Below are 26,687 nucleotides of genomic sequence, written 5' to 3'. Positions count from 1 at the left end.
GGTCTAGAGCAGAGGTTCCAAAACTCGGTCCTCAAGGCAACATAATGGTCCAGGTTTTAAGGATATCCATGGTTGAGCACAGATGGTTAAATCAAAAGACTGAGGTACTATTTAATTCACCTGTGCCCAAGCATGGTTATCCGTAAAACCTGGACTGTTAGGGTGCCTTGTGGGCAGAGTTTGGGAACCTCTGGTCTAAAGGATTAATTATACTGCCCAATGGCCGCGATATTAAATTCTGTGTTTTAGCTACAGCGTGAAGGTAAATTTATATGCAGTGAGGTTTATCTTTGTTTTTATATCTATAATGGTCAATTAGTCAGGAAAACATTGTGGCGTCATATAGAAATCATGTATTTCTAATGAGGCAGAGGTCACCTCTTTACTGTAGGCTCCATGGGCTTAACATGATATCACTGGGCAACAGGGGAACTTAATTTCCAGCACCCAGAGGAAAGATCTATTCCCCCATGCCCCACCCCCAAATCTCCTTCTCCATGTGCCCTTAGATCTATTAGATCTGGTCCTGTGCAAACCCTCCCTCCTAGGCAGATCACATCCCAGACACCACCCCGCACGGATCCTTGCAGGCATGCAGAATGCAATCAGCAACGTCGGCTCTCCCCTATTCTTCGGCTAGCCCCCCAGCCCACACACACACTTATGGAGACTATAATGCTTCCGTTGCCTCAGGGAGTTACACCACAGTCACTGGTCCCAATTACAACATGTTGGTATCCGGTCGACATCAAGAAGGTCTAAACATTCTGAATGTCGATAATCAGAAAGTCAACATGGCCACTAAGTCGACCACCAATATGTAGACATGTATGTGGGTCGAATTGGTTAATTGGTGGTCACATTCAAAAATGTGGACATTTAACATGGAACTCTCGACATTGATTTTTTTTTTTGCTGATTTTTAGGACTAATTTTAGGGTTAGGCTAAAATAACCAAAAAGTCAACATTTTTGTGTTGACATGTTAAATATCGACCTTTTGAATGTGTTGACCATTTAAGCATGTACACCGAAATACATGTCCCCGTATCGATGGTTGTCCTAATGACCATGTTGACCTTTTGACTGTTGACATTCAAAATCTGATGATCTTCTGAATGTCAACCTTCAGAGTGTCGACCATTCATACCACACCCTTAGGCCCCTTCTTCTGAACAAGCATGGTGTCACATCCATGTGCAGTGATGCCCTATTACAGGCACTGGCAGAACTTCCGCCGGGGCACTTTGTGTGGTGGCTACGAGGCCCTGCTCACTTTCAGACCCAAAACCTACTTCACCTTGAGCATTGGCGGTAGGTCGGCCATTGCACACACCTCATACTTTATGGCTTGTAATGTTTCAGTTGTCAGCTTCAGAAGCACCCATAGGGTTCCTCTGCCATAAATGTACTTGCCCAGTTTCCTGGAACATCCTGAAAAAATACTCCTGGCATCCCAGAAGGACAGAGCACCCACCCGCATCCTGCCCACTCCCCTAGTGATATGCACAGGCATGAGGATGCCTTATGCAGCGGAGGTTCGGACCATAATGGCGCAAATTGTATATCAACACCCCCTGCACTTGCCAAAGTGCAAAAAAGTAGGTACAGATACTTTAAAAGCTTCTGTAGATCGGCATCTTGAACGTAAGTATGTTTTCTTTATATAATCCCCCTTACCCACCCACGCACCCACCCACACACACACAGAATATAAAAGAGTCATATTTTAGAGGGTGTCCTCGTTATGTCTGTAATGCCAGAGGAATTATTCCCATACAATTAGAACATGACAACGCACTCATGTTGTGTTGGTAGAAGTCCTCGCCTTGCGGTTTCCTTGTGGAAGTAGTCAGTTTATGAAGCTGTTAAATCACAAATCAGTTCATTTTAAGTATTTTTATTTTTACAGCCGACTTTATCAGAATGCCTTTCTGCAACTAGTGATTCCTCGTTATTTATTTCTCTGGTCTTTTGTGTGTACTTGTTTGAACTCAATTTTTATAACAAATAATTGGTTCTCTAGCGGAGAGAAGACATTTTATTGATCTGCTGTAGTTTTTCCCTCTATTTTCTCATTTTTATTGGCAGAGTAATAAAACTTTGTCTATATGTTTTGCTGTTTGGAGGAAAATGTACATTATGCAAATCAATTCTGGAATCTCTCGAGCTGTTTTATCTGGTTTGCAGGAATCCGGATTAGTAAGGGGCAAATATTTTGGTTTGTATAAACAATTTGCCCGTAACAATTCATGATATGATAATATTCAGTACCGGTAATGAAAATACAATCAGCAGTTTCCTGAGCCCCAGAGAGCATCTAATACTCAACGGGCCAAATTTCCTGCAACACAGATTTACGTATAACATTAATAATCTTGCCAGTCATGCTGCGGCACCTGATGGTAGTAACGATATATAGCTAAAATCAGGTGAGGTGCACTCATGTGCGTCGTATGGAACCCCCAAGCAAAAATCAGTCAAACACAAAGAAAAGGGGCAGATCTACATTTTCTTTTAGTGGGGGATGATTTTTATAATCCTTTAATTACAAGGCACCTCAAGAGTTCTGTAACTCCATACATGGGGAATAAAGTTGACAATAAGTTACATAAGTACAGACTGATATAAAGTTATAAACAAGATAAAAATTTAACATAAATACAAAATTTACTAGCCTCTGTAAGTAATACTAATTAAAATTATAATAATCGCATCCCACCACTCCCTTATCTGTACTGGTGTAAAAATCAGACCCAAGATCTGTGGGGGCATCCCAATGAAATTATTTACCCCTTCCATGGACCATTGGTGCCTCTCTGCCTGCTATATGTCCCTTCCATGGACCATTGGTACCTCTCTGCCTGCTATATGTCCCTTCCATGGACCATTGGTGCCTCTCTGCCTGCTATATGTCCCTTCCATGGACCATTGGTGCCTCTCTGCCTGCTATACAGGCCATGTGACAGCATAATGTGCTCTGATTGGTGTAAAGTACAGAGTGTGGAGACCTCCACCTTCTCCGATTGATGAATGGCCAGCTCCACCCACCAGTCTGTGCCACAGTATATGACCTTGTCATACCCAGTAACGGTGCGACCATATAGAGCATAGTTGTGCCTAGCGACTGAGAAGTAGGCATTGGATGCTGCCCGGGTGCTCCGAATGTGTCTAAAACACACTTGGAGTGGCCTTGGTCTGCCTTTTGGGCGCATCCATGCCATGCCCACCTGAAAACAATCAACTGAACCTGCCTGGGAGGTAGATACCACCCTGCCCCTGACCTAGGCCACCACTTCTGATGTCACAGAGCCCCACACATGTCACATATACAAACTGTATTTTTAAAGTCTGATTTTACCAATGGGTGGTCACTGAGGAGTGTGCTACTGTGTAGACTCCAGTCTTCTGCTCTCCAAGGATGCTTCATGCCCAGTTCCAAGATGGCCACCAAGCTCACTACTGAGCATGTGCAGGGGCCATCTTGTCTGTACTGTTTAAGATTGACATGGCGGGAGACAATTGTCTCCTACTTAGCTCCCATGAGAGACCCTGTTAGTTACCTGCTATAAAGCGGATCCAGCACCCTGGATTGCTACCCATTTGCAGCGTACACTCACCGGCTGGTAAGCTGTATAGAACCCCGTTCCGCTCCATTACCAGTGTGCACGTAACAGAGAGTACGGCTGTACCTGCTATCTATCAATAAACCAACACCACTGGTTAAGTAACCGAGCTGTTCATAGTGTGAATCATCCGAAGGTGTGTGCCTATATAGCTATGCAGTATTAGTACCTAATCGACAGTATGTATGGGCTTGCTGGACAGATAGTGCATGGAACACAGACACCTCTATGGGTTACTTGTTATTTTAAAAAGTATACAACACCTCAACGTATTCACCGATGACAACTGAGTTTATCTGTGGTTCATCAATAACTGGTGATAAATAATTTTCAGCTTTGCACAATCTTATATACAGAATAACTTAATAATCATGTACATTTTGTGGATGCTCTACCAACAACGCAGGAACACTAATTTCCCTTTGCGTGTCCGGAAAAACTGGCATTTTTATAATTAATCCCATAAGTTTTGTTGCCCTCTCAAAGATGGATGTGATCGTCAGTGGTCCTAACAGATCAATTGCATAGTGTCTACGTACTAAGCCTTGGAGGGAGATAAAGTACCTACCAATCAGCTCCTAAATGTCACTTTACAGGCTGTGTTTGAAAAAATGACAGCTAGGAGCTGATCGGTTGGTACTATATCTCCGTCCACTTGATCTCTCTCTCCAAGGATTAGTACATAGACCCTCCATTTTGTGCTGCAGAGCTTACATGCTAACTGATATTATTCAACACCTTCGAAAAACAAAAAAAATGATTTGTTTAAAACACTAAGCAACCTGTGGCCACATAAATCAAACGCCTTCTATTTAAAGCTCTGGTATGAATCAGTTGTAGTTAAACCAGAACCCTCGCGTGATGAATCGCTGCAGTCTGATAAATTGGACGCAGCTTGTTAGTGTAAGTTGAATTGTATCTACTCAAGAAAAGAAGAGAAAAAAAAAAGCACAGTTGGAGCTTACAGAGGTCTAAGAGAATACTGTGGTTTTATTTTAATTTATAACGGCTTCCTGATTAGAAACCTTGGAACAATCCAAATCGTCAATAGCTGAACAGATTGCAGATACCCCAGGTGTGCCGGCTAATTCCTGGTGAGTAGTATGCCGGAATGTATGCGAGATGACGCATCCTACGCATTTACTTCCCAGCGCACCCCCCTTTTTATCCTTCATTGTTTTTCCTGACCAACGTCCTACTCGAGCATCAATGTTAACAGATGGAACCATGACAACACCGGGTTCTAAAGTTTAGTTTTGTTTGCCAGTGCTGGAGACCTGATAAATACATGTATTAGGTTGTATTCACAAATAATGCAAAGCATACTGTACTTATTATTACAATAATTTATCTATATACAGTATAGCGCTACCATATTGCTATGATTTAGTCACCAATTTCCGGCTCTGCTGGCACTTTGTGGCAATTTCATAATAAAAGATAATAATAATAAAATCATAATAATAACAATAATAATAACAACAATAATAATAATAATAATAATCATTGCTTGCACCACTGGAGCTTGCAGTCTAAATTCTCTACCAACTGCAAACAATACAGACGACATATAGATTGGGCCATGGTCAGAATTGAACCAGCGGTCCCAGCGTTTACAGCAGCCACTGTAAGTGCAAACTCACATATGACTTTATTGTGAATTGATCTATCACAGGCTTCTAATTACTTCTGTAAGTCTGACTGGCTTAGGGCTTGATTCAGAGGCGCTCGCTATTTTGTGAGCGCTCGCTCTGAATCAGTGTGGATTTAAAAAAAAAAATCTGCCTCCAGGCCGCTCGTATAGCTGTGGGTGACCACCCACAGCTTTTGAGAGCGGCCTGGCGATGGTCGAGATTATCGGGCTTGCGACGAGACCCTTGTGGTAGGGTCTCGGTTCCCGCAAGCCCGAGTGAACTTCCTGCTCTAATAGAGCAGGAAGTTCACTACTGACATCACAAATGATGCCAGCAGGGCCGCCCACAAACGGCAGGCATTCCTTCGGGAACGCCTCCATTTATCCAGCCACACCCCCTCCATACTTGCCTACATTGTATTTAGCTGTTGCGGGAGACTTGGGGAGAGGAGAAAGATCGGGTCGTGATGGGGGCGGGGCCTGACAGCTTGCATCATTAGGCCCCGCCCCCTCAGCGGCAAATTGCTGCGATTGGCATAAATTTGCATAAGGGGCGGGGCTAAATGGCGTGATTCGTGCGGAATTGCATAATTAAGCCCCGCCCCCTACACAGAGACCCGCGATTGCCGCGGAAGTTCACCCCATTCTGCCCACTTCACTAGGAAGTGGGCAGAAATCGGGAGAAATGCCTACCCTTCCGGAGGTGCGGGGGGTTACCCGAAAAGTCGGGAGCCTCCCGTGAAAACCGGGAGGGTAGGCATGTATGCCCCCCTCACCGCCTACAAAACGGGGCGAGCCGTCGATCAACAACGGCAGCCGCCCCGTTTTGTAGCGAGCCCCGGAGCGAGTGCGCACTGGCCAACCATCGACCCGCTTGAGAGCGGGTCTGGGGGGGGGTTTAGGTTTAGACACTCCTGGGGGAGGTTGGGGTTAGGCCTTAAGGGGGAGGTTATGGTTAGGCACCCCTAAGGGAGGGTTAGGGGGGGGGAGGAATAGCCTACTTATCTCCACTGTCGGGATCCCCAGCTGCTGGCCTTCCGGCGTCGGTATTTCATCCGCTGGGCTTAGGTCCAGCGGTGATTCATACCGATTCCGTGTAGATATAATCTGTATTTTAGTTCAGATACTGTACATCACTGTCTCCTATCGAAAAATAGGTGCAGACACAACAGTGGGAGATGGTCGCGTGTCACGACTTAATGGCCACATCATGTTGAGGCAAGTCACCTCCCCGCCAGGGCTCTGCCCAGCATCTCCAAAGCAATGATCCACTGTTCCCCTTAGTAAAGAGACCACTTCATTGCAGAATGCCCCCAGTACACATCTCCCACTGTCCTGGAATCAGTCCCTTTAATTCAGGACTGCTCAGCTCAAATGGAGACAGCTGGGAGGTATAGCAAAGCACAACGAGGTAAAGCAGATAGATGTTTGCATGTTACAATATCACTATACATCCCTTTGTGCCAGATTACCCGAGGACACCTATCCCGACAAGGAAAGAGTTCCCGATATCAGAAAAGTGAGCAGGATCCCAAAGATCCTGAATTGTGATATCTGTCCAAGGGGAAGATGCACTAAGCCTTGGCGAGTGATAAAGTACCAACCTAACAGCTCCTGCCAGTTTTACAGGCTGTGTTGGAAAAATGATAGTTAGGAGCTGATTGGTTGGTACTTTATCACTCTCCAAGGCACAGTGCATCTGCCCATTTGTGATGAAAAAAAAGGAAGCGATAATGAGTTTGACAGCGATAGGTAACCGATGGCGGTTCCTGAGGCGGATGGCGGCGGTGTCACATGTCAAAGTCCTGAAGTCTGGTGCATGTTGCCCACAGCTGTCTTTACTGGGCATCCGATGAGCAAGCAAAAATAATAAAAACCACAAAGTAATTGGCTGGTCTTTCCGGGGTCCCTCTCTGCTTGTGGGGATCCAGCCCCCACACACATACACGCCAGTTGTAAGCAGGACGTTAGTACCACTTACAAGAGACATACCTTCCTCATCTCAGGCTTCCCTGGTAGTGAGGCACAGGCAGGCGGCAGACAGCAGGCACAGCCTTGTATTCAGCCCTTATACCTAGCTGCCAATTAGGCTGTCACCTGTCTGAGAGGCCATACCGCTCTTCTCTCCTCCAATCACTCCACTCCAGGGACCCCTAAAATACCTCTTACTTGAGCTGAATATGTTGGAAAGCCGTCATGCCAACACACACTAACATATCCCCCGAGTGCAAATGATATAAGACAGGAAACTGGGACACACACATACATACACCACCCACCTATACATGCATCATCCAGTATGTTCCCAGTGCTCCTCTCACGGAAGATGTCAGTAAACAATGTGAATGGAACTCATCTCCTGTCCCACAGTTGTTTAATATGAAAAAAGATGGTCAAAAGGAACACGGGATGATAATTAGGCTTAAATAGGTCATAGAGACCCGCATCACCATCACAGGCCGCCATATACCAAAGGAGGATGTACACTCTTCCCCGACACCCATGAACGCGAGTGTGTACTTGTGACCTGGACATTCATCCATGTATTACACACACAGAATGGATGCAGACCTAATCAGAACAGTAATTAACCGCACTCATTCATTAGAATTGTTAATTGCCAATATAATTAGCCCCTACACTGATTACCGTTAATTACATTGATGTCAATCCCTGCCAAGTGATAAAACACCAGAAATACATCCATAACCAACCTACGTCCTGTACATGATAGAACGCAATGAGCTTCAGGAGCCGGGACGTAGTTAATTCACCGGTGGCCGGGATGCCGTCTGGCCGTCCATAGGAAACAACAAAGAATGTGTGTAGTTTTGCTTTGCACCAAATTACCACCTAATATTCCAAAATGATAAACTGAGGATATACCCTAGACCCACCCAGACAATGCCACCCCCTAATGCACCAAACTTTGAGCCTAATTCAGAGATGGATGCAGAGTCGGACTGGCCCACAGGGGTACCAGGGAATCCCCCCGTGGGCCCCACCGCCTGAGGGCCCCACCCCCTCCTCTTGGGATTCAAGACTGTGCACTTGAACTATACATCATACATATGTTACATTATACTGTACAGGACTATGGTGTATTTTCTACAATGCATTGCTGGTATATTAATCTGGTACATTATCATGCATGCACTAACAGGATTTACTATATATATTTTTTTTAAGGGGCCCAGTCCATGCACTTTCTAATGGTCAGTCAAGCCTCTACGGATGCTGGCCACACCCCTTCTGGAGGCAGGCCACACCCCCTCTGGAGGCAGGCCACACCACTAAGTATGGGCCTTTATCACTGCATACCCTCGGAGGGCCCTTCATGTGCCAGTCCGACGCAATGCAGGTGTTTATGCAGTTTGAGCAATTATCGGTGATCTGGGCTGGCGTCTGAGTCGCACGGCGCATGCATCAAGTTTCATTTTGGCTGTCAATCGCAGGGGGTTTATTCGCAAAGTGATTGACAGGCAGGGACCTTTGAGCGCGACAATGAGGAAGTGGCGACTCAAACGCAGGTGTGTGGTGACCAATTCCCCGGCGTGCCTCTGTCTGAGGCCGCAATCCCATATGCAGTCTCAGTTCCAGAGGTAATTCTGCACAACCATACGGTTACTATTAAATCCGATAATCGACTAATCTATCTGTGACCGAGCTGCGTCTGTGTACACGGTCGATTGGATTTGCGAAGTCGCTGGTGGGGGTCTCAATACACATCGCGGCATCTGCACATCCGCTGTGCGAAAATTCACAGCTGCGGCGACATTAGATGCCTGAATCAGGCCCCTGTCACGCTTTTTGCCAGCAGGTAAAATGGGGCTGCTGTGTGAAAACGGGGACTGTTGGGGGAGGGGAGGGGGTTTGGAGTGCATTCTCCTTCCTGCGTCCATTCTGCTAACTCTTGTCAAGACCAAGTTAATTTTCTCACCATCTCCTCCTAATGTTTTGGAAGCTACTAAATTACAGTGAAATAAAAAAAAAAAACGAGTAAAACCGAACAGGAAGCAGGAGACCATGAGAACAATCTGTTAAGCCTTTTGCAAATTAAGAAAAAAAGGTAATAAAAAGACAATTTCAATTTAGATTGTGTAATATGACCCCGCCATGTATTTTCTCAGATGCGCCTTTTCAAAGCCACCGAGAGTTTCTCTTGTTTAATCCTACAATTGATGAAAGAAAAGCTCAAGAATACAAATTATATTATAAAGATATATATATATATTTTTTTTTTTTAACTTGCAGGAATAGAAAAATAATAATTCATATTGAAATTGTCAAGCAGCTCCAACAATAATGGCAGAACCCAATGAGGAATTGGCAGTGGGCGGACACACAATGGGATAAAACCATCTGATGGTACCAGTCTGGAATTAAAAGTAATTAGTTCATTACACTCCAGTTATGAATGGGGGGGGGGAGAAAAATAAAGCATTGTCTGATGAGCTGGATATTGTGACTTTATACAGAATAATGCACAGGCATCTAACACATATATACTGTACTTGTATGGCTGGAACGCGGCTTTCAGTGCATATAAGAATGATGGGGCTCATGCACAGTGAGTTCTATGCCAGTCTGAGGGCCTGATTCAGAGCCGCTCGTAAGTGGCCGCTCGTTCGTTCCGAGCGATGTTCGCACATCTGCGCATGCGTATGGGTTGTAATGCGCATGCGCCAACCAGTCAGTGCGGTCGGAAATCGTGTGCTCGCAAAATAGCGAAGGCCTGCTAATTTGAGTGACAGGATGAGGCGTTTGTGGGTGGTAACAGGGGAAGGTGCTTGAAAACGGGGGAGTGGAGATCAGAACGCAGGCGTGCCAAACGGTCAAAACGGGCGTTTTAAGGGTGTGCATAATTAACAAAGCAGCATCATCGACCACGTCACTTGGTTGTCTCTTAGCCTGAACTGCTCGCATGATTGCGGTAGGAAAATGCTACCACAAGAATAGCGAGCAGTTCATACGCCGTTCGATGTACTCGATTAATCTAATAAATAGCGGAGATGACGTATGATGCGAGCGGCCAGGGGGCGTTTTTTCAAAATAGCGAGCGCATGTTTCGTTCGCTCGTTCAGACATAGAGGCGTCAACAGACCGCAAAGAGCGAGCGCTTAATTTAAATATCCGGACCCTTTTTCAGAACGACCGTCCGCAAATAGCATCCGGCTCTGAATCAGGCCCTGAGTACCATAGTTTCCTTAACTGCACATGCTCAGAAAGCGTACGCAGGCATATGTGCAATTGGAAACCTGCATGCAATTTTAAACTCCTTACATTTGACACAACAGGGGAGGGAAGTTGCATTGTAGCCCAAAGTGAGTACTGGCCATGTAACAGGGATACACGTGAGTAATGCATGGTCTTAGATTTACCATGTAGTATCAATATGAACTACTTGTAGTACAGCACGTGTAATTCATATGTGTCAGGAATTACACGGCTGGTCAGGTGACCCAGCAGTCCCAGTCGCAATGACGTTAGCTGCGTTGTATGTGAATTGCAGCCTACACCCCCAGGAAACACATGAAAGTATTATTCACTGGGAAAAGGAAAGACATATACTATAATTCATAGACCCGTAATACACTTATGCTAAATGTATCCTGAACATTTCAGGAGACAACTTTACTTCTATGTTAAATAGCCCACGAAATTCCAAGGCTGACATTTCCAAAAATGAACCATGAAAGTAAAATACATTATTCAGTGGTAAAATGACATCTCACTGCAGCTCTGGTAATAGATATCATTACCCCACTAACTACAGACAGCAGGGTCCCCTCAACATATTCAGAGGCCGGCTAAATCGGTCCCTGATGCAGATTATCGGTGATGCGCTGTTGCCCATCTGTGGGACTGAACAAGTCTGACCGCTCTCCGTAGCGCTCCAGCTCCCGGCAGACGCTTACGACCACAGGCCTTGGGCTCAGACTATTCTTTTGTCTGCTGGTCCACTCTGAGTGCACTCTACCAGCTACCACCCTCCAACAATTCACCAGTGCAGCTGTTCTGGTAATGTCGGCACTGATGCTTCAATCATTCCATGTTCAATATATGTAATATATATATATATATGTAGTATATACATTACATACACACACAGTGCATATATGCATATCTATGTACACACACAGACACACACACATATAAACTTTTGTCCAGGAATGATGATGCTCGTCCATGTAAGATGACGTTTTGCCTCTTTCTGAGTTCCGTTTTTTTGGAGGGAAAAATCCGAACTCCACGTGCAAACTCGAACCTATCCGAGCCTGCACATCCCTAATATATATATATATATATATATATATATATACTTAGAAAAAACAGAATTAAGATATATATATATATATATATTATATATATATTTACATACAGGGCCGGCTCCAGGGTTCAGAGACCCCTGTGCCAGCTAATCAAATGCGCCCTCACATCACCAAAAATGGGGGAGTGACCTAATTACCATAGGCCACGCCCCCATGTGACGTTATTTGGCGGTGTGCCCGCATGGCACGCCTCCAAATAACGTCAGACTGGAGGAAGCCTCACTAGCTGGGCTTCCCAGCCCTCTCCCGTCACTGAATGGATGCACGCAGCATCCATTCAGACTCCGGGGTTCAGCACTGCCGCACAGCTGCGGTGGTGGGGGTCCCCAACCTCCCGATTTCACCACCCGCGAGCCACTTCGGCCCATGGGTTGAACAGCGGAACAGCTGGGTAGGGGTGCACTGGTCCCTGTTCGACCGCACTAGTCGAACGCCCCTAAAGCCGGCCCTGTGTGTGTGTGTATATATATATATATATATATATATATTGGAATCATCAGTGCCATTCCCCTGTATTAGTTATAAGGCACAATGATGTATCAGTGTGTTATCATCTACAAGCAAGTAGATCTTAGTGAAGAACAATTCCTGTTTTGGGGCCAGTTTACATTTGGATGTAAGTCAGGGTTATGACACGCCTCTCAGATGTAGCAGGACACGCCCACTTTACCGCCGCGCTCATAGGTGCTGCTTTCACAGTCTCCCTGAAATGCTTTTTCAAAAGTAGGGTAGTATGGCCCACCCACACTGTATTCGCACATAATGACTAGAACCCAAAGTAGTCTCCGTGAAGTGCGGTTTTGCTAACACCCTTATGCAGACTGACTCTGCGGCAAATAACCCTCTTTCCGAGGAGATTTGTTTACACAGATAATAAGCAACAAGATTTATTCCCAGTTACTCATTCTGCGCATCCAGTTCTGAAGGGATTTACAGAATAAAGCAAGGGGAGGGAATACATAAATCAGATTTAAATACAATGTATTTTCAAAGCTAGCCAACTAAATCAACTTTTAGAATCAATTAATTTGCCATTCTTTTTGTAGATGGGCTCATTAAGTTAATTAATTCTGGCAGTACGAAGAATAGTGTGAAATCTGTAGATAAAAATAGTTTTCACACCAGCCAATCTCCCCCAATATCCCGTTCGCAGGATCCCGCAGTAGCCTGCTAGTTGTGCTCCATAGATTGGCTCTGCACTAAAGCCGGAATTAAGTTCTTATGGCTTGTCTAGCATTCTTAGAGAGGAATTGTGATCATTTTCCGCACGCACAACCTCTTAGCAGTATTAGCTCTCTGGGTAATCTACAATATTGGGGACGTATTTTGGCTTTGCTAACAGTGTGCCTGACATTCTGCCAACAAACAGTTTAAAGCCGCAGCGTGGCATAGGAAACAATTTTCAGTAGCGTGCACGGCTCTCGGTGTAACGCATCCCTTCCCGAAATAAGCTGCTGCCGCCTTCGCGAGCAGGATTTCCAAGTCAAAAGAAAAGAGTTCCTCCAAATCTGCTGGATGCACATTTCACAGGAACGAAAACAATTGTGCTGGAAAATCACTTTCCAGCCCACACATCCCACTGCTGGCATAACGTCTCATATAACACGGGAGGTTTTCTTATTGCTGGATAAAAAAAAGACAAATCAAGAGATTGAACATTTGGGGATAATACAACAGTTAGTGTATGGAGTTATATTCTTATAATATAATAATCATTACTGGGGGGGTCTATTTACTAAGCCTTGAATGGAGAAAAAATGAACAGAGATTAAGGGCAAAATTTACTAAGCGGCGGGTTCTATTCTGTTCTAAACCCCGGGGGTTTGGTGGCGGTTTTGCAGCGGTTTCTAAATGACAGCCCTGTTCTATTCTATTCTAAAATGTGTTTTGACGGCAGTTTTGCAGCGGTTTTGGCCTTAGTAAATCTGCAGATAGCAAAACCGCTGCCAAACCGCAGTCAAAACACATTTTAGAAAAGAATAGAACAGAGCTGTCATTTAGAAACCGCTGCAAAACCGCCACCAAACCCCCGGGGTTTAGAACCCGGCGCATAGTAAATTTTGCCCAAAGTATCAAGCAATCAGCTCCTGTCATTTCTCAAACACAGCCTGTGACATGGCAGTTAGGAGCTGATTGGCTGGTACTTTATCTACGTCCAAGGCTTAGTCAACAGACCCCTGGGTTTGTTAAACATTCTTTCCTTACACTTTACTCAGGTTGTATTAATGGTAGATCTCAGAATGATGAAATGTTATAATAGGGGTTTTCATGAATACTGTGGTTATTATAAATGAATATAAATGATTCTCTCATGAGCCCAGGTGTTGACCTGTCACGTAATTGCGGTTCTTGTTTTCTGGTTTGACCAGTGCTGCAATTCTCTGTAACGCATCATAAATGCACACATCCCGATTTTGGTGGAACAGTTCAGAACATGGCAAAGTTTTGACCAAAAGAGGGTGTTTCTGGGTGGGGGATTATTTTGCCCCAGTTGCATGTCTAAGGCTGAGTGCACACCACACGATAAATTGGATGAATTGTCGTTTTGAGGCAAATCGGAACGACAAATCATGCATATCATGCAATGTGTATGCCCGAATGCGCACTAACGCAGGCTGCATGCAACATCGTGGGATTGGTCGTACAATTTCGCATGCAGGGCTGTGTAGTTTAATGAAGTAGGGAACGAGTGATTGTTCCATCGTTCATTAAATTTAGTGTGTTCCGTCAATCTTGCATATTCCGGGGTGAAGGTAAATCGCCCCGACCATCGGCACAATTGCCGGGTCTTCTAGTGTGTACCCGGCCTACATATTGGGAGGTATGCATACTGTTACCTGCTCCTGTCATTATATTGTACCTCGTCTCCCAATTCTTTGATCGGCTAAAGGGCATATCTCTACTATTCTCCCTTTTGCCAAATCCTGCTCAGACATCTAACACCTTTGCAGTCTACACCTGTATTTTGGGATACACAATTAGACTGCAGTTGTAATTCAGGTCTTAAGGCCCCCATACATCAGCAATCAATTGTGGCAATTCTGCAATTTGCAATGGATTGTGTATGCAAATCTGCAATGTATGGGCTTCACAGATCGCAGATTGCAACCAAAAAGTGACTGGAATTGGTACATCAAATTGTCCAACATGTTGGATGTCACAGATGGATTGGGGCTGTAGATTGCTAGTGTATGGACATGACCAGCAGATTTGCAGACCAGTACTAGTGAAATGATGGAGCCTTTCAAGATTGGCAGATCTGTGTTTGCTGAAAATTATTTGCAAATCACTGAAAAAGATCTGTAATGTAGAGGTGCAGATTGCTAGATTGGGAAATCCTAAAGGTGCCCATCCACTAGACGATTAAGTTGAGCGACTGAACGATAACGATCGTTCAATCGCTCATAAATCGTTTGCAAAAATGTCTAAAACGACCAGCGATGTGCGTTCCCGCTGGTCGTTTAGACATCTATCATCGTGCAAACATGCTGGACAGTATGACGATAAGGTCAGGTTGAGCATGTTTGCACATGATTGAGGAGCCTGCACTGATAGACTGCTCATTCAGTGCAGGCTCATCACAGACTGACAAACGACTGCACGATTACAATGTCGTAATCCTGCAGTCGTTTTCATGTCTGCTAGTGGATGGGCACCTTAAGATCGGGCAATAAATCTTGAAATTGTTCAATTATGGTTTTCAGGTTGCTGATGTATGGGGGCATTTAGCTTACCAAATTCTCAAATTATGTCCTGTTCATTTAGTTCAGGGGTGGGGAAACTTTTTCCTGCCGAGGGCCATTTTGATATATATAATACTAGTTCACTGCACCTAACAAGAACTTAGATTGTAAGTTCAAGTGACGAGGGCCTATCACCTTCTCTTTCATTGGGGTCTATTTACTAAGCAGTGTTAGCAGAAAGAGTGAAAAGTGATAAAGTGATAAGGTACCAGCCAATCAGCTCCCAACTGTCATTTTTCAAGCACAGCCTGTGAGATGACAGTTGGGAGCTGATTGGCTGGCACCTTATCACTTTCTTATCACTTTTCACTCTGTCTCCTAACACTGCTTAGTAAACAGACCCCACTGTTTGTTAATGTGCAGTTATCACTGTGCATACTACGGTACATTGCTTTTGTCACATTTGTTTCAGAAAAGTAGAATAGCATCAATATGTAAGTGCAACATAATTAAAGTATAATAATTATCTAATTTCCTGCTATTGCTATGCTATTTATTACTTTGTGTTTTATAATGAACAAAATAAAATAAAAGCTTGCTAAATACAATGTTAGATTCTGAGAATAGAGAATAGAAGTTCAGGTAAGGTCCACAAAAGATCACTGTTATCTCCGGTAACTGAATCTGGGGAATGCAGGATATCAAGATGTACTATAATACAAAATTACCCAAATTGCAAATGAACAATGCGATAGAACAAAAACAGTAACAATTAAGTACGGTGGCATTAATCAAGTTATATGGCCCTCATTCAGAGCCGCACGCTATTTGCGGTCGTTCGTTTAAAATCAAGGGGTGGCTATTTAAATGATCCGTACGCACATTGCAGTGTGTTCACACCTCTAAGTCTGAACGAACGAGCAAAACATACGCTCGTTTATTTGTTAAAAACGCCCCCTGGCCGCACGCATCCTACGTCATGTCCGCTATTTATTAGATTAATCGAGTACATCGACCAGCGTATGAACTGCTCGCTATTCTTGTGGTTGGTGTTTGCTACCACAAATTTGCGTGCAGTTCTGGCTATAAAATAACCCAGTAACGTGGTCAATGACGCTGCTGTTTTAAATATACACACCCATAAAACGCCCGTTTTGACCTTTAAGCACGCCTGCGTTCGGATCTCCACTCCCCATTTTCAAGCACCTTCCCCTGTTACCACCCACATACGCCTCATTCTGTCACTCAAAATAGCAGGCACTCGCTATATAGCGTACAAAGGATTTTCGGCCGCACTGACTGGTTCGCGCATGCGTACTAAAATGCGTACGCATGCGCAGATGTGCAAACATCGCTCGGAACGAGCGTACTGCCGCTAACGAGCGGCTCTGAATGAGGGCCAATGATCACTAATGTTTCCTTTCAGTCTTAATTACTGTTCTCTGGAAAATAAAAACAGGTGCTAACAAGCTACAGAATATGTTATTTTTGTAGCAAAACAGAATATACACGGATACAGGCATGAATAACGGGATGTAGTCAGGAAGCCGGCGGTCGAAATGCCGACAGCCGGCTTACCGACAGTGAAATCCCGGCATGGGACTAATGATAGGCGTCTAAATCCTGACGCCTATCATTAGCCCCACGCCGAAATCCTGACGCCCGGCATACCGATCATAGGTAAGCCGGGCGTCGGGAGCTGTTAGCCGTGGGGGGGGGGTTTAGGTTTAGGGTCTCCCGGGGGGACTTAGGGTTAGGCACCCCCTGGGAAGGTTAGGCTAGGGAAAGGGAAGGTTAGCGTCAGGCACCACTGGGGGAGGTTAGGGTTAGGCACTCCCCCAGGAGGATTAGGTTTAGGGCGCGGGGATGGGGAGCTTAGGTTTAGGCACACCTGGGGGGAGGTTAGCTTAGGCACTAGGGGGGAGGTTAGGTTTAGGCACACCTGGGGGGGTTAGCTTAGGCACTAGGGGGCAGGTTAAGGTTAGGCACACCTGGGGGGGAGGTTAGCTTAGGCACTAGGGGGGAGGTTAGGGTTAGGCACTCCCCCAGGAGGGTTAGGTTTAGGGTGCGGGGAGGGGAGGTTAGGTTTAGGCACACCTGGGGGGGGAGGTTAGCTTAGGCACACCTGGGGGGGAGGTTAGCTTAGGCACTAGGGGGAGGTTAGGGTTAGGCACCCCTAAGGGAGGGTTGGGGGGGGGAGAGGGCAGGGTTAGGGTAAATACTTACCTTGTCGGGATCTCCATCTGCCGGCCTTCCGGCGTCGTATGAATAGCACATATGACAGTATGAATAACACATATGACCGCATAAATAGCACATATGACAGTATGAATAACACATATGAAAGCATGAATAACATATGAAAGCATGAATAACACATATGATAGCATGAATAACACATATGACAGCATGAATAACACATGACAGCATGAACAACACATGACAGCATGACTAACACATATGACAGCATGAACAACACATATGACAGCATGAATAGCACATATGACAGCATGAATAACACATATGACAGCATGAATAGCACATATGACAGTGGAATGGTTGAACTTGAGTCTTTTGTAACCTAAAAATTGATGCACCTATATTGCTTTTCTGTTTATTAGAGACAGGAACATTATATGGCTGAGGAGGTGAAATAGAACAAGGACAAATCACAGGACGACTATTACTAAGCATAGAAATTAGCACCTTGTGGGAAATGATCAGGGTGAATGATGTATGACCACCATACAATAGGATTGTATTACACTACTAGACCATGACTGGGGATGTCCACCCATGTGCCGTACTTGCGGAAGAACAAATATTGGGGGAGGTCAAGCACCGGCTGCGCTGGCCCCAGTACCCTGGCTGATAGCACCATCCAAGAGGTTGGCACCCTTGTTCAGCCTGAAATAACAAATGTATCAACTTCTCTCTACCAAAGGCTTTACGGGATGCAATATTCCAGGGGTGGCTAAACACCAAAGCTATTCATGAACACATATCTATTATATAATTTGTAAAGGAGTTTGTCATTGACGTGCGCAGTCAGAGGCAGACAGTTGTGTGCATGCCTTTAACGTGTTCCTCCCACTGTTACCAATGAACGTGTGTGCCCCAGGCAGCCGTACCCTCACTGCAAGATGGTGACCTCCATGGCGGAAATGCTGGAGCCACATGAACCAGCAGCCTGCAGAATGAAGGAGGTGAGGAGACCCTGTCGTACGGGGCAGCGGCAGGGAGATGTTCCGGCATGCATGAGATCACAGCCAGAGCCAGGACACTGGGCCTTATTCACCAAGGATCGCAACTGCTAATACGCACGCAATCGGCCAATTGTTTCGATCTGCGCATGCATCGCAGTAAGCGAACTAGCCACTGCGACCGCAGTGACTACGCAGAACCATCGCAAGAGTGATTAACAGGAAGTGCCACTTGTGATCGGAGAAACGCAGGCGTGCCAGTGCATTCGAACGCCGTTGCAGGGGCGTGCGTAAATGATCCACTGTGATGCCCTACGCCTGAGGCCTCATAGCTGGCAAAGAGGTCAGCAATTCCTGAGTAAGGTCAGAGCTTGTGCACGTGTGCGTGTGGCGGCGATTGTCTTCGATCTACCCATAAGTAGACCAAGGGTAGAAACCCCTTTCAGTTGTAGCTGAACTGCTGCCACACTGATGGTGAATTGTTTCTCTCAGTAATGTCATTCTTGCTAGTGCTATAGAAGCTGTGTACATTTCTGTGCAGCCGCCTTACTGGGTAACACAGAGAAGGACACATTCTGCTTATGTCACTGAACTCAAAACAAATTGTATCCATGTATCTGAGTCAATTGAGCAGAAATAAAACAGGTTTTAATTTTCAGAACGATCGTCAAGGGCATCAAAAAGTCGGCAAGGAAACACGCTTTGTACAATTTCCCCAACCACAGGATAATTACAAAAAACTGCCGGCAATTATCAATGCATCACACTAATTTCATGAAAATGAAGCTACAGCAGCAATATGCACAGCCGGTGATTTACATTGCTGGTAGTCTATGGAAGACAAGTGGAGTCTCTGACAGCGCTGGTCAGTGCGATAAAATGTGACGTTACGGAGCATCCACAGCGCTAGCAGAATTAAACAGCCGTCAGCTTGTACTTAGATTTACAGTACTGGTCACAGCTAGTATATTACCCCTTTACAGCACTATATTACCCCTTTATAGCACTATATTACCCCTTTACAGCACTGTATTACCCCTTTATAGCACTATATAACCCCTTTATAGCACTATATTACCCCTTTACAGCACTATATTACCCCTTATAGCACTGTATTTTTATAGCACTATATAACCCCTTTATAGCACTATATTACCCCTTTATAGCACCAAACGTTTCTCCTTCTTTAGGTATCATTAAAACAAACATTTTTTACATATGATAAATGAATAATATATATAAATGTAATGGTTAGCTGCCGCACAGCGCTGAGGTTGTGGGTTCGATTCCCACTACGGCCATAACTGTTTGTACATTCTCCCTGTGCTTGCATGGGTTTCCTCCGGGTGCTCCGGTTTCCTCCCACACTCCAAAAATATAGCTTCCAACAACAAAAAATGACCCTACTGTGTGCATGTGATAGGGAATATAGGGGGTCATTCAGACCCACTCGCGAGCAGCAGTACGCTTGCAAGTGGGTCGATGTTCCCCACTGCGCATGCGCTTGACGGCGGGAGCTCCGTCATGCGCATGCACGAGACCCGGCGAGCGAAGGACTTTCCTTCGCTCGGAGTGTCACACCAAAGGGGGCGTGCTGTCGATGGTGGGCATACCCTTTGGTGGGCATGCCGGGGGCGTGCCTTCCAGACGGAGGCGTTCCCATGGGAACGCCTACCGTCTGGGGCCGGCCCCACTGACATCACTAGTGATGTCAGTGGGAGTGATTTTGGCTCTGATAGAGCCAAAATCACTCCAGGGCTTGCGGTTGAGAAACCCGACCGCAGGGTTTCACTCGCAAGTCCATCTTGTTGGACGCTCGTATATGCTGTGGGTTGTGACCCACAGCTATACGAGCGTCCAGGAGGACGCTCCATTTTAATGGAGGTGGGCCCTGATTCAGAGCGAGTGCTCTGGTCAGAGCGTCCGGCTCTGAATCAGGGCCATAGATTGTAAGCTCCACTGGGGCAGGGACTGATGTGAATGGACTAATATTCTCTGTGAAGCGCTGCGGAATATGTTTGCGCTATACAAGTTGCAGAAATGTAATGGTAATGTATGTGGAGACGAGATGATATGAGGAGTTATGCATGTGACCGGCGCGGTCATGGAGGGGGCGCAGTCGTGGGGGCACAGCGATAAACATCCATTGGCTGAAGCAGATTGTCTCGATGCTTAGTTGCAGAATTAATATAAGCCCTATTCATTACTGGGTAATAAAAAGCTCCCAGTTACAGGAATTGATCAGAACACACCTATAAATTATACACTGGGGGAAGAGCTCCATTAAAGGACTTGTTGAAGTTTGACAACACAGTATATTTCATGACGCCCTCATAGAAATGCACCGGCCAGCTTTCCCTGGTTTGCCCACGACGCCCTGAGATGAGACACAGAAAGTGCCACGTGTGACAGCAGGAAAATGATCTCTTAGGGCAGGGGTCTTCAACCTTGGCCCTCCAGCTGCTGTGGAACTACACATCCCAGCATGCACTGCCATAGATTTAGCATGCAGTTATATCAAAAAGGTGGCAGTGAATGCTGGGATGTGTAGTTCAGCAGCAGCCGGAGGGCCAATGTTGAAGACCCCTGTCTTAGGGGATCTACGGTATATATTATCCAGCGAGTGATCACGGCTTTGTCTTATTCATTGATGGCGCTTGCGCAGTTAAGTCGCTGATTTCTCTCGCACTCCCGGATTTCGCGGAGAGTTTTACTTCCCCACACTCAGGTATGGGGGAACCGGAAGATCGGCGTATCACAGTTTTTGTGAGAGTTATATCAAAGCTTGGAGAGAGATAAAGTACTAGCCAATCAGCTCCTAACAGTCATTTTTCAAACACCGCTTGTAACATGCCCGTTAGGAGCTGATTGGCTAGTACTTTATCTCTCTCCAAGCTTTGATATAATTCTCACTAAGTACTAGCCAATCAGCTCCAAACGGGCATGTTGCAAGCAGTGTTTGAAAAATGACTGTTAGGAGCTGATTGGTTGGTACCTTTTATTCTCTCCACGCTTTGATACATCTCCCCCCATAATGCCATCCCAGAATGGTGTTATGAGTGCTTACCTTCTCTTTAGCGCCTGCGATCTTCAGAAAGTATTACTGCACACCAGGAAGTAGTACTGCACACCAGGAAATAGTACTGCACACCAGGAAGTAGTACTGCACACCAGGAAATAGTACTGCACACCAGGAAGTAGTACTGCACACCAGGAAATAGTACTGCACATGAGGAAGTAGTACTGCACACCAGGAAATAGTACTGCACATGAGGAAGTAGTACTGCACATCAGGAAGTAGTACTGCACATCAGGAAGTAGTACTGCACACGAGGAAGTAGTACTGCACACCAGGAAGTAGTACTGCACATGAGGAAGTAGTACTGCACATGGGACACTGGCTCGTCACATGCAAGCCCTGTACCGGCTTCATGTAAAGTGTTACTGGACATGTGCGGCCCTGTAGGCTCGCCCATAGCCAGTAAGGAGGTTATGGCATTTTGGTTTGGGACATGTGTGGCAAGAGACAGTGCTATGGCGGGTTCAGTTTCTTCACCTGATCACAGCGTACTATGCTGCGCATCTTTGATGGCAGGCGCTGGCATGGATACACCTGCAACATACCCACTGAACGGACCACTTTTGCGCTGACTGTCCGCCATCTACCAGTCACAGGCCAGGAACGCCCGCCACTTCTCTATCACATTTCTTATACCATCTGTGTAACGATTGCAACAGCGCCTGGGTGCCTACACTCAGTACAACGTATGCGCTGTAGGAACTCTCAGAAGTATCCATGTATTCCCCAGCCCACACCATGACCACAGTAGAAATAGTAATATAATAGAATATTAATAGTGCTGCATGTTCTTCTCAGTATCACAAATGAAATGATTAGCACCACCTGTGGATCTTTTAACATGTGTCAGACAGTAATAATTACACCTGTGCATCAACTAGGAGATCTAGAAAACATGCACTGTTAAGGGTGCACTGCTGTAGACCATCAATAGGGTTAATTATTAATACCATATAATAATACACTGGCCAGTGTATGTATGTCCAGGGCAGGCGCAGGTTTTTTGAGTTGCGGCCTCTTGGCCGCTCGCATAGCTGGAAGCTCTCTCACTGACATCACTGGTGATGTCAGTGGGTCCGCCCACAAACGGCAGGCGTTCGCATGGGAACACCTCAGTTTGTAAAGCCACCCCCCCGCCACGCCTACAAAATGGGGCGAGCTGTCGATCAACATCGACAGCCGCCCCTTTTGTAGTGGGTCCCGGAGCGAGCACTTTTTGCACTCGCTCCGGGGCTCGAGCACGCGCAGTGCGTGCGCACTGGGCCACCATCGACCCACTTGCGAGCGCAATGTGCTTGCGAGTGGGTCTGAATCAGGCCCTTGCTCCCATGCTCTGGAATGGAGCCCACATCTAAATTAAAAACATTCAGCTCAGGCAGGATGGCCCTACTGCTGCATTTAATGGCTTAGTGTGATCACTGGTCCTGTATATGCTGAAATTATGACACTCAAAAGATCAAAACACTTTGTATGATGCATATTAAAGCTGGATAAGTGCTGATTATGCCCTCTTCATGGACTGGCCACACTCGTAAAATCCTACATTTGCCACTGCTGGGCAGTTGCAAAAAATCACTCAACTACGTGAACAACAGTGTTGCGTGCGACCCACAATCAGGTCCCAAGAGTTTAGATAGATGGGAGTAGAATTTCTTGCCGCTTAGTATTGTGTCCCATGTCAAATCAAAATAAATATAGTCACATCATTTGTTCGTTGAATGTGTCACCATAAATCTGAGGGAGGGTACAGGACTGTTGCCAAGGGATCGGGGCCACACTGCCTACTGCTGGACAAGAAGGGCTCTTCTCAGATAAGCCTGCAAAGAGTTTGCAAAAGGTTTTCTAGAAAGTCTGTATTTCCATTTGAACGTTACCTACCAGCAGGTTTTTAAGGATGTGCCCTGGGGCTTTACTTGCAGCGGGGATCCTGTAGAAGCACCCTACAGGGTAGGACAAGATGGCAGGGTGTCATCGGTGTAGCGACCATACCTTGCACCCTGTGCGGTGGCATCGGTTACACAACCCACATTACGGCCCTGAGGCCTGACTTATTAAATGCCCATATGTAGATGCTTGCTACCTAGCATAATACCCAACTATGAACAGAGTGCTACACATACTTCCGCCAATGACGGTTATATTGTCGCTTTCCTCTGGATCCTTCTGTACATGTTAATACATCGTAAAGCTCCAAGCAGGTAATAAGTCTAATATTAGTTGCTACGGGTATATTACTTTCCCCACATTGTAACATAATACATTCCAGCAGAATGTTTAATTAGCTAATAATTGCTGGTCTGCACAGATACTGAAGTGACGTGATCAATATCACAATTTAATATAATTGTAATGTATGCATAATTAGACTCTAAAATATTTGCATTGGCTCTTGCAATCTTAACATTAATCTCTCTGTTCATTAATTAAATGGGAAGTACTTGTTGTATATATATATAAGAAATTAATTATACACACACAAATGTCATTTATGCTGCTTTTTGCAGATGGTTGTTACTGTGCTTGTACCGTATTACCCCCCCTTTTTTACGTAATTAGATGACGGGATCCCTACATCATCCATTTTTTTTTTTTTTTGCAAAAAAACTTCTAGGATTAAAATGTTGCAGATTCCACATAACTCGATTTATATCTGTTCCATTCATATATGTTAAATTCACCAGTTTAACTTTAGCTCCTACTGTGTATATTGCTAGTTGTAAATCTTTCCGTTTTCAGTTTTCCCCTAGATTATTTTAAGGTCCAGTCCGATGGCTCAAAATCAGCGTCCGACCGAGGTCAGCAGTTGAAGGATTAGAGGTTTTGCTATAAATCCCCTTAAAAGCATTTCTTTACTTGCTACATTTTAAACACAAAAATAGCTTTTCTGGCAATTACTGTGCCAAGTGTATTTGCAAACACTAAAGAACTTCCAGAAACAAACAGGGAATAATGGCCTCAGTGATATCACTACTTCCTAATGAGGCTGCATTCCAATGAACATAGTCATCAATATGGCAGCCTCCACTCTATGTATGTTACAGGCATGCTAAACCCTAACTCCAAAATGTTCAGATTCATGAATTGGGCCTGTCGGTGTAGCCACATCAGGATGGGGCTATGGCCGCATTACAGTGGGGGCTTCAGCGCGTCTCAGTAGCGGCATAAGCAGGTCAAATTGGGGGCATGAGTGTGTTGCAATGGTTACATGGGGAAGCAGTTGGGAAGCCGACAGACGGAATCCCGGCAAGGGTTAAATGACAGGCGTCCAGATCCCGACACGTGTCACTTTACCTACACCGGGAGCCCAACACCCGGCATCACGATCGAAGGTAAGCCCGGGGCCGGACGCGGACAGCTGCGGTGGGGTTAGGGTTAGGCAACCCCCGGAGGAAGGTTAGGGTTAGGCACCCCCCCCGGGAGACTTAAGTTTAGGCAGCGGGGAAGGGGGGGGTTAGGTTTAGGCACCCCTAAGGGAGGGTTAGGGGGGGAGAGGGTTAGGGGTACTTACCTTTTTTAGCTGTCGGGATCTTCACCCCTGCCAGGCTTCTGATGACGGGATTTGAACCGCCGTTCCCGGTTACATGAGCCCGTCGCAATGAGTGAAGGGTTACGCACACATGTGAGGTGCTAGACAGAGTCTATGTCACCTCCTCTTCCCTCTGAACACCCATTCATTGGACCCGTTCACTGCTCACCCAATTTTCCTACCAGGTGAGACAGAGCACCCTAATCCTCCAACCAGGGCTGTTACCCCTAATACAGAACATTTGGGACGTATGCAGAGAGCTCTTTGGCTATTTGAAATATCAGGACCTACAGATGTGTCCGCATACATTCAGCCTCTTTCCGTGTTATGCGAATGGAATGCATAAACAGCTTCTGCTGATTAAAATGATATGCGGCATGCCTATATTCTGTGTGCGACTGAAACGACACTCGCCGCTACCGAGCCACATGGCACTCACTAGTGACTTGTAGCGCACGGAGGATTATGTGGACACATCTGTACACTATGAATCTGCGATAGAGATCAGCATCACAGTGCAAGTGAATGGTCACATTTTGTTCCTCTTCTAAAACAAACCCATTTTAAAAGAAAGCCCTCCATGGCGACATTCAATACGATGTCTTACGGCTCCTTAAACTAAACCACTATAAGAGAAAGTGTGTATCATGGCCGTGTGTTGTTACTTTATAACAAGCCTTACATGTCTGTTGCTACAGTAACTGACTCTACAGGTTTACTGCAGGGGAAAACTCGCCTTTCAATCGCTGACTATTTAAATTCAGATCATTCAAGCTTTAAGGTAAAGCTGGCTTTATAATAGAACTGGCAGCAAAATGAAAGTGAAGTCAGACGCTGAATAAAACTGCTGTGAGATGCCAAAATATGTTGAATGACTTCATTTTTTTTTTGCATGTGCAAATATATGTACTAGTTAATTACGTGCAAAGAGAAATTTGATGTATTTATTTTAGAGAGTGTTCCTGTGGAGGCCGATTCCAGATCCTCTTCTGTGTGATGGATTTGGTATAAGGTACATCATTTGCCTCAGGGCAGACAGGCTCTCAGACACTGCACCTAGGGTGATATCTCCGACAGAGGTGCCGCATTTTATGTAACCGGCTGATTATTTAGAGTAGGATTGGAATTCTGCAGCTAATACAGTATTGTGCTTCTTTTCTATAGTTTTTTTCTATGCAGGTAGAAGTGAGAATCCTCCTCGTAGTTCTCCTGTGGCGTATCAGGGGGCCGGTGTCAGCTGTTTGCAGTGACGATCGTAGCGTTTGATGTCAGTGCAGTCAGCGATTATGGTTTTGTTTTTTTATACTCGTAAGAAAACAATAACTTGAAAACGTAACAGGTTGTTGCAGACATTTTACCAGTTCCATTAGATGAAGGCGATAACTAGGAGACAAGGGAGCCATGGGGATTAATTAGTTCTGTCATCCCTGGTACAGTAGTCAAGAGAGTTCAAAGGAATTAATAGAGGCCAAGGAGGCAAAAATAATAGGAACTCTATAGCCGTGGAAGGTGGAGGTAGGAAGACGGATCTGTGGCACAGGGAAGGACATTTATCTACAGAGAAGGTGATAGATTCATGGAGCGGTCTCCAAGTGTGAGGAGAAAT

The 26,687-nt window shown here is 45.4% G+C and overlaps 1 protein-coding gene across 10 annotated transcripts in view; it reads right to left on the bottom strand.

The window, feature by feature from the left end:
* Window positions 1-26,687, bottom strand: part of LOC148510717 (protocadherin-11 X-linked-like) — a 1,446,380-nt gene that overhangs the window by 1,216,331 nt on the left and 203,362 nt on the right. The window contains exon 1 of one of the 10 annotated variants that reach the window (XM_088442492.1): window positions 21,544-21,607. The exons of the other annotated variants lie outside the window; for them this stretch is intronic. The gene's annotated coding sequence lies outside the window, so the exon portion shown is untranslated. Of the gene's footprint in view, window positions 1-21,543; window positions 21,608-26,687 lie in introns of those variants that run through there. 10 annotated transcript variants of the gene reach the window in all.

The sequence above is a fragment of the Taudactylus pleione genome, unplaced genomic scaffold, assembly GCF_031769625.1.
Source record: "Taudactylus pleione unplaced genomic scaffold, aTauple2 ptg000312l, whole genome shotgun sequence".
NCBI lineage: Eukaryota > Metazoa > Chordata > Amphibia > Anura > Myobatrachidae > Taudactylus > Taudactylus pleione.
The sequence above is the reverse complement of the archived record's forward strand: the minus strand, read 5'-3'. Positions and strand labels throughout refer to the sequence as shown.